This window comes from Gekko japonicus, unplaced genomic scaffold (genome assembly GCF_001447785.1).
Source record: "Gekko japonicus isolate JY-2015 unplaced genomic scaffold, Gekko_japonicus_V1.1 scaffold5263, whole genome shotgun sequence".
Lineage (NCBI taxonomy): Eukaryota > Metazoa > Chordata > Lepidosauria > Squamata > Gekkonidae > Gekko > Gekko japonicus.
This window is the reverse complement of record NW_015177180.1, coordinates 13,903-21,931: the sequence shown is the minus strand read 5'-3', so window position 1 is coordinate 21,931 and position 8,029 is coordinate 13,903.

The window sequence follows — 8,029 nt, the reverse complement described above, 5'->3', positions numbered from 1 at the left end:
ACTATCGAAAGATATTTTGCCACCAAGCAAGTCGTTTCAGGGTCCTCATCTGCTAGCAGTATGGTTATAATCCAGGGTTCCATAGGGAGGTGATGTCTTTGTAAAATAGAAGTAATCCAACAGGATCTGGGGTCAGTCCACTGGTGGCAAAATAACATAAGATGATCTAAGGTCTCTATTGCACCTGATCCACAATCACACAATCTATTTGAGTACTGTATTTTAGCAAAACGGCCACTTAGCTCTACAGTTGGAAAAACATTCAGCAGTTCGAAAGCAAGAAATTGCAAGTAGGTAAATAGGTCCCACTTCGGTGGGAAGGTAACAGCGTTCCGTGCGCCTTGGTGTTTAGTCATGCCGGCCACATGACCACGGAAACGTCTTCGGACAGCGCTGGCTCTTCGGCTTTGAAACGGAGATGAGCACCGCAACCCTAGTCGGATTCGACTGGCTTTCGAGCAAGGGAACCTTTACCTTTAAAACAATTAAAACAAAAAAAAAATGTTTAATTGTCTTTGCACAAGCCCATCGCAGGGGTAGAATGTCTTAGAATGAGGGTGGTGGGCTGCATTCAGCACAAAACCATTGGCGGCACTGCAGCTGAAAGGGGAGCAAAGTTACTCCTCGCCATTTGCGTCTGCAGCTGTCCTGGGAGCTGCGTAAGGGGACAACCAAGGAGAAGGGGTTTCTTGTCTCTAAAGGTCCAGAGGTTTAGCTTCTCAGGATCCCCGTGCCTGCCATATTCCATGTGTGGAGTGCAGTTCTGGATTTATAGCCCTTTGCCCATGTATGAATATGATATTAAATATGAAAGGCCTCCTCTTGTGACCTCTTTGACCAAGGGGACATCGAAGGAGAAGTAGTTCCATGTCTCTAAAGGCCCAGAGGTTCGGCTCCTCAGGATCCCCGTATCCCATGTGTGAAGTGCAGCACTGGATTTATAGCCCTTTGCCCAGGGCTATTTTTGGGCAAGAACGCACAGGAACGGAGTTCCAGCTGGCTCCCGAGTTGGCCACGCCCAGCAGGAACTCATTAGCATAATAGGCCACACCCAACAGCAGAAACTCATTAGGATTGGCTACAGTAGGGGTGTGTGGCCTAACATGCAAAGAAGTTCCTGCTACAAAAAAAAAGCCCTGGGTTTTGACAACAAAGTAAATAGAATAAGAAGCAAAAGGTGGGTGTGGCTGGATGACCGCACTTCTGGTAACACAGGGGTGTGGCCTCATATGCTAATGCTAATGACATGTGCTGTCAGGGGTGTGGCCTAATATGCTAATGAGTTTCTGCTGTTGGGTGTGGCCTATTATGCTAATGAGTTCCTGCTGGGCTTTTTCTACAAAAAAGCCCTGCCTTTGCCCATGTATTAATATGATATCTTGACTTCAGTCTGACCTAAACCCAGATGTTTCTCCTCTTGGTTGTCGGAAGGTTGACACTATGCTGGAAGAACAAAGTTTGAGTCCAGTGGAGCCTTTAAGACCAACAAAGTTTTAATCCAAGTGTAAGTGTTCGTGTGCAAAGCGCACTTCTGTCAAGCACACAGGTTCTATTGTCTTCTCAAATAAAAGTTTGCTTTGAAGCCAAAGAACAAAGTCAGAGTCCAGTGCCCCTTTAAGATCAACAGAGGTTTAATTCAAGGTAGGAGCTCTTGTGTGCAAGGCACATTTTTCAAATACATTGGAATGGAAGGGAAGGTTCAGACTTATAGACAGGGCTTTGAAGTCCATTGTTCAAAGAGATTCTGCTATGGCTTATCTTGACTAGAGAAGGTGACACCACTGCTTGGCAAACTGGGGTGTTCACTGGCTTGAGGAAGAATGTCCTGTCCCTTTAAGAGAAGCTTAATGTGTGAAAATGGGCAGTTGAAACCTTCCGTGGCAGGGAGGAAACTCACTTCACGTTTGCTGCCGATCAAATTTGATTTATTAACTTTATTTAGAGTCACCCTTTCCTGCTCATAGGTAAAGGTAAAGGTTCCCTTGCTCGAAAGCCAGTCGAGTCCGACTCTAGGGTTGCGGTGCTCATCTCCGTTTCAAAGCCGAAGAGCCAGCGCTGTCCGAAGACGTTTCCGTGGTCATGTGGCCGGCCTGACTAAACACCAAGGCGCACGGAACGCTGTTCCCTTCCCACTGAAGTGGTACCTATTTATCTACTTGCGATTTCTTGCTTTCGAACTGCTAGGTTGGCAGGAGCTGGAACTAGAGATGGGAGCTCACTCCGTCATGCAGCAACTCAGGTCTCGAACTGCTGAACTACTGACCTTCCACAGGCTGTAGTTCAGCGTCTTAACCCCTTGAGCCACCGCAGCTCCTGCTCATACTCAAGGTAAAATCTAGCTATGCATCAGGAACAGCATAAAACATACAATAAACATTGTAACAAGACCACATTAAAAGTTAGAAAACAATGCCACGGAAACAGTATAAAAGACAATATAGGAAATGCAAAAAACGGATGACAAGAATTAGAGAAAAATGCAGTCAAAACAAGAGCCGTTAGCTATGGCCCTTAATCCCTTTGTTAAAACATCCTCCTGAACCATTCCGGTTTTATTACACTCTTGTTCTCTTTTGCAAAAGGGCCCTCCTGAAAAATTCAATTTTTACTAATTCTGGAAAAATCGATAGGAGCATGAGAATGTTTGTGAGCTCCTCCACAAAAAAGGAGCCACAACAGAGAACCCGCGGGGATGGGCGGCTGCCGATCCTAACTGTTTGCAAGGGGGACACACACCTCAAAGTAATATTCAAGACCACTGGAGGGGTCAATTTAAAAGTTGGTAACCTTTGTATTACTTGGGGAAACGACTGAACTTTAATGCTGCTCCTGACAGATGCCTCTTAACCTTCAATCTGTGTTTTAATTTTATGGGTATTTGGTCAACTCACACTTTATCGTGCGCGTGGTGGCTGGAGATCTCCCACTATTACAATGGATCTCCAGGTGACAGAGATCAGTTCCCCTGGATAAAATGGCCGCTAGATACGATTGAAGTCCCTCCCCAAATCCCACCTTCCTTAGGCTCCACCCCCAAAATCTCCAGGTACTTTCCAACCCGGAACTGGCAACCCTGAGTGTCATGCAACGCCATGATGTAGACAACAGTGACCAGAGGTCATTTCGGGGTGTGTGTGTGTCGTGGGCAGTGTTCCCTCTAAGTTGAGTTAGTGTGAGCCAGCTCACAGTTTTTTAGCCTCCGGCTCACACATTTTCGTCTTGGCTCAGGAAGGAGGGCTCCAGAGCAAACTGATCCATGCAGTAGCCAAATCGCTTGCTCACAACTTTAAGGCCGGTAGCTCACAAAGTAGAATGTTTGCTCACAAGACTCCACAGCTTAGAGGGAACATTGGTCGTGGGGGATCGCAGTTCCCCCGGGTGAGGGGAATCAAACCCGGCTCTCCCAGATTAGAGTCCGTGCTCCTAACCACTAAACCAAACTGGCTCTCCTGAGTAGATTCTCCTGAGTAAATTTAGCAGTCATGGGATAAGAGGATGGGTCCTCTTGTGGATTAAAAACTGGTTAAATGACAGGAAGCAAACAGTAGGAATCAGTGGACAATTCTCACAATGGAGAGAAGTAAGCAGTGGGGTCTCACAAGGGTCAGCATCGGGGCCAGGACTATTTAATTTATCCATAAACGGTATGGAACTAGGGGTGAGTGATTCGGTGGCCAGGTTTGCAAACGACACAAAATTATTCAGGGTGGTGAAAGCCAAAGGTGACTGTGAAGAGCTGCAAGAGGACTTCTACAAACTGGACGAGTGGGCGACAGTGTGGCCAGTGAAGTTCAGTGTTGGTAAGTGTAAGGTGGCGCACATTGGGACAAACCCCCCCCCCCCATAACTTTAAGTATAGGCTAATGGGGTCTGAACTTGGTGAGACTGAGAGGGGTTCTAGTAGGTAGCTCAGTAGGCTCTAGTAGGTTCTAGTAGGTAGCTCAGTGAAAGTGTCAACCCAATGTGCTTCAGTGGTGAAAAAGGCAAACTCTTTGTGTTAGGGATTATTCCGAAAGGGAATGAAAATAAAACAGCCGCTATTATAATGCCCCTGTGTAGATCTATGGTGCGGCCTCATTTGGAATACTGTGTACAGTTCTGGTCACCCTATCTCAAAAACGACATTGAAGAGTTGGAAAATATACAGAGGCAGGCAACCGAGATGATAAGGGAGTTGGAGCACCTTCCTAGGGTTGCCAAGTGCTTTTTGAGCCGCAGCGGGGGACTCCCGGCTGGCAGCTGGAGTGACGTGACGCCGCCAGGCACGCTGGGGGCGGGGCTACGACCATCCGAGGGAAAACCATAGAGTTTTCCCTCGGATGACCGTGGCCCCGCCCCCAGCATGCCCACCATGGGGGCCTGATCCGCTGATGGCGGGGAACGGGCCTCTGGGGCGGGGTTTTCCCCGCCCCCCGGGGGGACTTGGCAAGCCTACACCTTCCCTATGAGGAAAATCTGGAGAATCTGGGACTTTTCAGTTTAGAAAAGAGATGACTCAGGGGGGACATGAGAGAGGTTTATACAATTATGCGAGGGGTGGAGAGAGTCGACCGATTTGGGGGGCCCTTTTAAAAAGGGGGGCCCCTGAAATTCACACGCAGCCCCTGCTTCTCCCCCAGAGCATTTAAAGATCCCTTTAAATATTCTGGGCGGGGGAAGGGGGGCCGTGTGGCTGCACTCCAAGCCGTAAATTCACCGTTTGGAGTGCAGGCATGTGCTAGGGTGGGCACCCCCGCCCCACCTCTCCCATTTAAAGAAAGTTGCCAAGGAGACATACAGAGAGCTGCCAGGGGGAGAAAGGGCAGCATGAGGCTGGCAGCGGTGAGTGTGAGAAGGGGGACCTGGCCAGGGTGGTAAATCGGGGGGGGGCTGGCAGTTGGGGGGCCCTGGCAGAAAGTCAGAGGGCTGGGCCCCAAAATGCCCCACTGTTGAGAGGGGCCTGTTTCTCCCCCTCTCAAAATACTAGAACTTGAGGGCATCCAATGAAGCTCATGTACGGTAGATTCAGGGGGGAGAAAAGGGAATACTGCTTGACACAGGAAGTGATTACAATGTGGAATTCACTGCCAGAGGATATAGCAATAGCCACGGGAATAAACAGCTTTAGAAGGAGATTAGATAGGATAAGTCTATCAGTGGCTACTAGCCATGGTGACAACTGAGGGAACCTCCACATTCAGAGACACTAAACCTTTGAATCCCTGAGCCAGGAGGCAACATCAGGGAAGGCCTCGGCCTCTCTGCCCTGTTGTTGGCCCTCCAGAGGAACTGGTCGGCCACGGTGTGAGACAGGATGCTGGACTGGATGGACCACTGCTCTGACCCAGCAGGGCTCTTCTGATCTTCTTATGAAGGCCTCGGTCTCCCTGCCCTGTTGTTGGTCATCCAGAGGAACTGGTCGGCCACGGTGTGACGAAGTGACATTGTGGCACTGCATGATGCCATCTTCCACAGCCCCGCGCTGTCCCCAGGGCTCCCAAGAGGAACCGGCTGGGAGCTGGCAACCCTATGTTTCCTGTGTATTTCAGTAAGGAATTTGGCTTCACTTGCACCAACTGACATTTCCAAACCATCTAGGGATGCCAGCCTCCAGGTGGGACCTGGGGAGGATCCCCTGGAGCTCATCTCCAGACTACAGAGATCAGCTCCCCTGGAGAAAATGGATGCTTGGGAGGATGGACTCCGTGGCATTGTACTCCACTGAGGTCCCTGTCCTCCCCAGGCTCCATCCCCAAATCTCCAGGAGTTTCCCAACCTGGATCTGGCAACCTTACACCCTCCACCATCCTCTGCTAGGGGGACAAACCCTAGGGCAGCCCTATGCAGAACATGTTACAGTCATCTACTCTGGTTGTTACCAAGGGATGTGTAGCAAAAAATACTTTAATCCAGGAGTTGGCCTAACTTTTCAGAACAAAGACAATGGAAGGTATAATTTTTTGTTGTGTCCCCCCCCCCCCAATGTTCCATTAGTTCCACCAGTTGAAATGTAAACCGAAGGCACTGTGGTTCACTAGTCAAGGCTGTTGGCTTCCCTGAGCGGTTGGAGCGGAGATAAACAGTCTCATAAAGCTGTGTCACTTTGATGGGGGGGGAGGGAGGGCTAACACAGCATGTCCACCACAAACTCACAGATGTTGCCATGACTGGTGTTTTTCTCTCCTAACCTCTTTCTCCTCCTCCCTCCGATTTCGGCATTTTACCACAAACCCAAAAGACACAACGGGCAGCTCGAGGAAACGAAAAACATTTCTTCCCAGGGCTCACTTGAGTGTGACTAGAAAAATGTGAGCTCAGGGATTTCCTCACACAAGGCAAGCCTGGATATTTCAGAGGACAGGCCTCCAAAAAGACCCCTCTAAGAGAGGGCCTCTGGCCAACTGAACATGAGGTAGCAGCACGGCTTCATTTATGTCAGGGTGACAAATATTGTCTTGTATCATCCTTAAACCAGGTGCTGCCTTTAACTGTCAAACTGTCTATCCCCACAACGTTTCCTGAGCTCAATAGAAATAGACCCTCTCATACAACTATTAGCCTCAGCTGGGAGAAGGGTTGCCAGTCTCCTGGGGGTAGCTGGAGATCTCCTGGTATCATAGGGCTGCCAAGTGGGGGCGGGTGGCGGGTAAACCCCCGCTTCGGAGTCCCGATTCCCGCTGCCGCAGAATCGGGCCCCGGGGGGAACTCCGCCCCCCGAAGCGCAGCGTGGCTGCATCACCAGAGGTGACGCAACCACGCCAATCACGTTGGGGGCATGGCCCCGATTGTCGGAGGGAAAACTCTATGGTTTTCCCTCTGACGATTGGGGCCACGCCTTCAACGTGATTGACGTCGTGCGTCACTTCGGCGGACGGCTCCCGGAGCCCGGCGAGGCTCCCCTGCCGGTAAGAAAAATTGACTTGGCAACCCTATGGTATCACAACTGGTCTCCAGGTGACAGAGATCCCAGTCGTCGTGATCTGGGCTGTGCAAGCAAAGGCCTAGGCCCAGGGAGCCTGGGTAGCAGTGGGAGGAGGCCAGGCCTACAACTCCCAGAAGCTCATGAGAGGTTTTGGCAATTTTAGCCTATCACAGGGAAAGGGGACTTACAACAAAACAGCTGGTGCAGAAGAAGAGCCGTTCTTTCTTCCAAGAGAGCAGAACCAGAAGGAAGGCTACTGCAGGGGAGAGGCCCTCATCCTGAGAGGAAGGGTGAGCCGACTGAGGCCCACTTGAGACAGTGAGCTAGGGACAGTAAGTTCAGACACGTTAGGGCCTTTGGTTTCTTTTCTTTTCACCCCTTACTGATATTGTTCTTGCACCTTGTTTGTTTCCCATATCGGGCTGACCTCCTGTAAAAATAAACCTTTCCCTTGTTTACTCTGCCTGGTCCTCACGCTTATTTCGGCCAAACAAGGGAAGTCTGTAGGCCTTGGGAGGGTGCTCTGGGCCTTCTCAAGGGATCCTAAAACCAGAGTGGTGGCAGCGTCAGGTGATACCCCACCTGAGCCGACACCAGTACTCCAAGAAGAGGAGGAGGAGGAGGAGAGTGGATTATATCTCCTCATATCTGGAGCAGGCCACATAGAAGTGTCCATTTAAGAAGCAGTCGTCTGTTAAGTCAACTCCTGCCACCTTCCTCGAAAGTGATGGCCTCTCTACTTGTGTTCCTGGATTGTTTTGCTCATAGGGAGACAGTGTTGCTCTGAGCACCTCACTGGTACTTGGCCTGTGCAGCTCAGTGCTCCGCAGGAGTACTATGAACAAATGCCTTTGCCGCATATCTAAGTCGCCTCCTCCTGGTAGCACTGGTGTATCTGGCTCGACGTTTGCCAGGAGCTTTCTTGGGGGCAGTAAGAGGTGAGAGGTGTGAGGGGGAGTTGGTGTGAGGGAGTGGTGATGTGGTGGACATTTCTTCAGGTTCATGAGGGAGGCGTGCATCGAAATGGCTCCTAGAAAGGTCCTTTACTATCTCCCCATGAATATTCATTAACTCAATTGCCATGCTGGCTTTTTTGAAAAATGTCTATTCAGGAGTCTTGAATAGCTG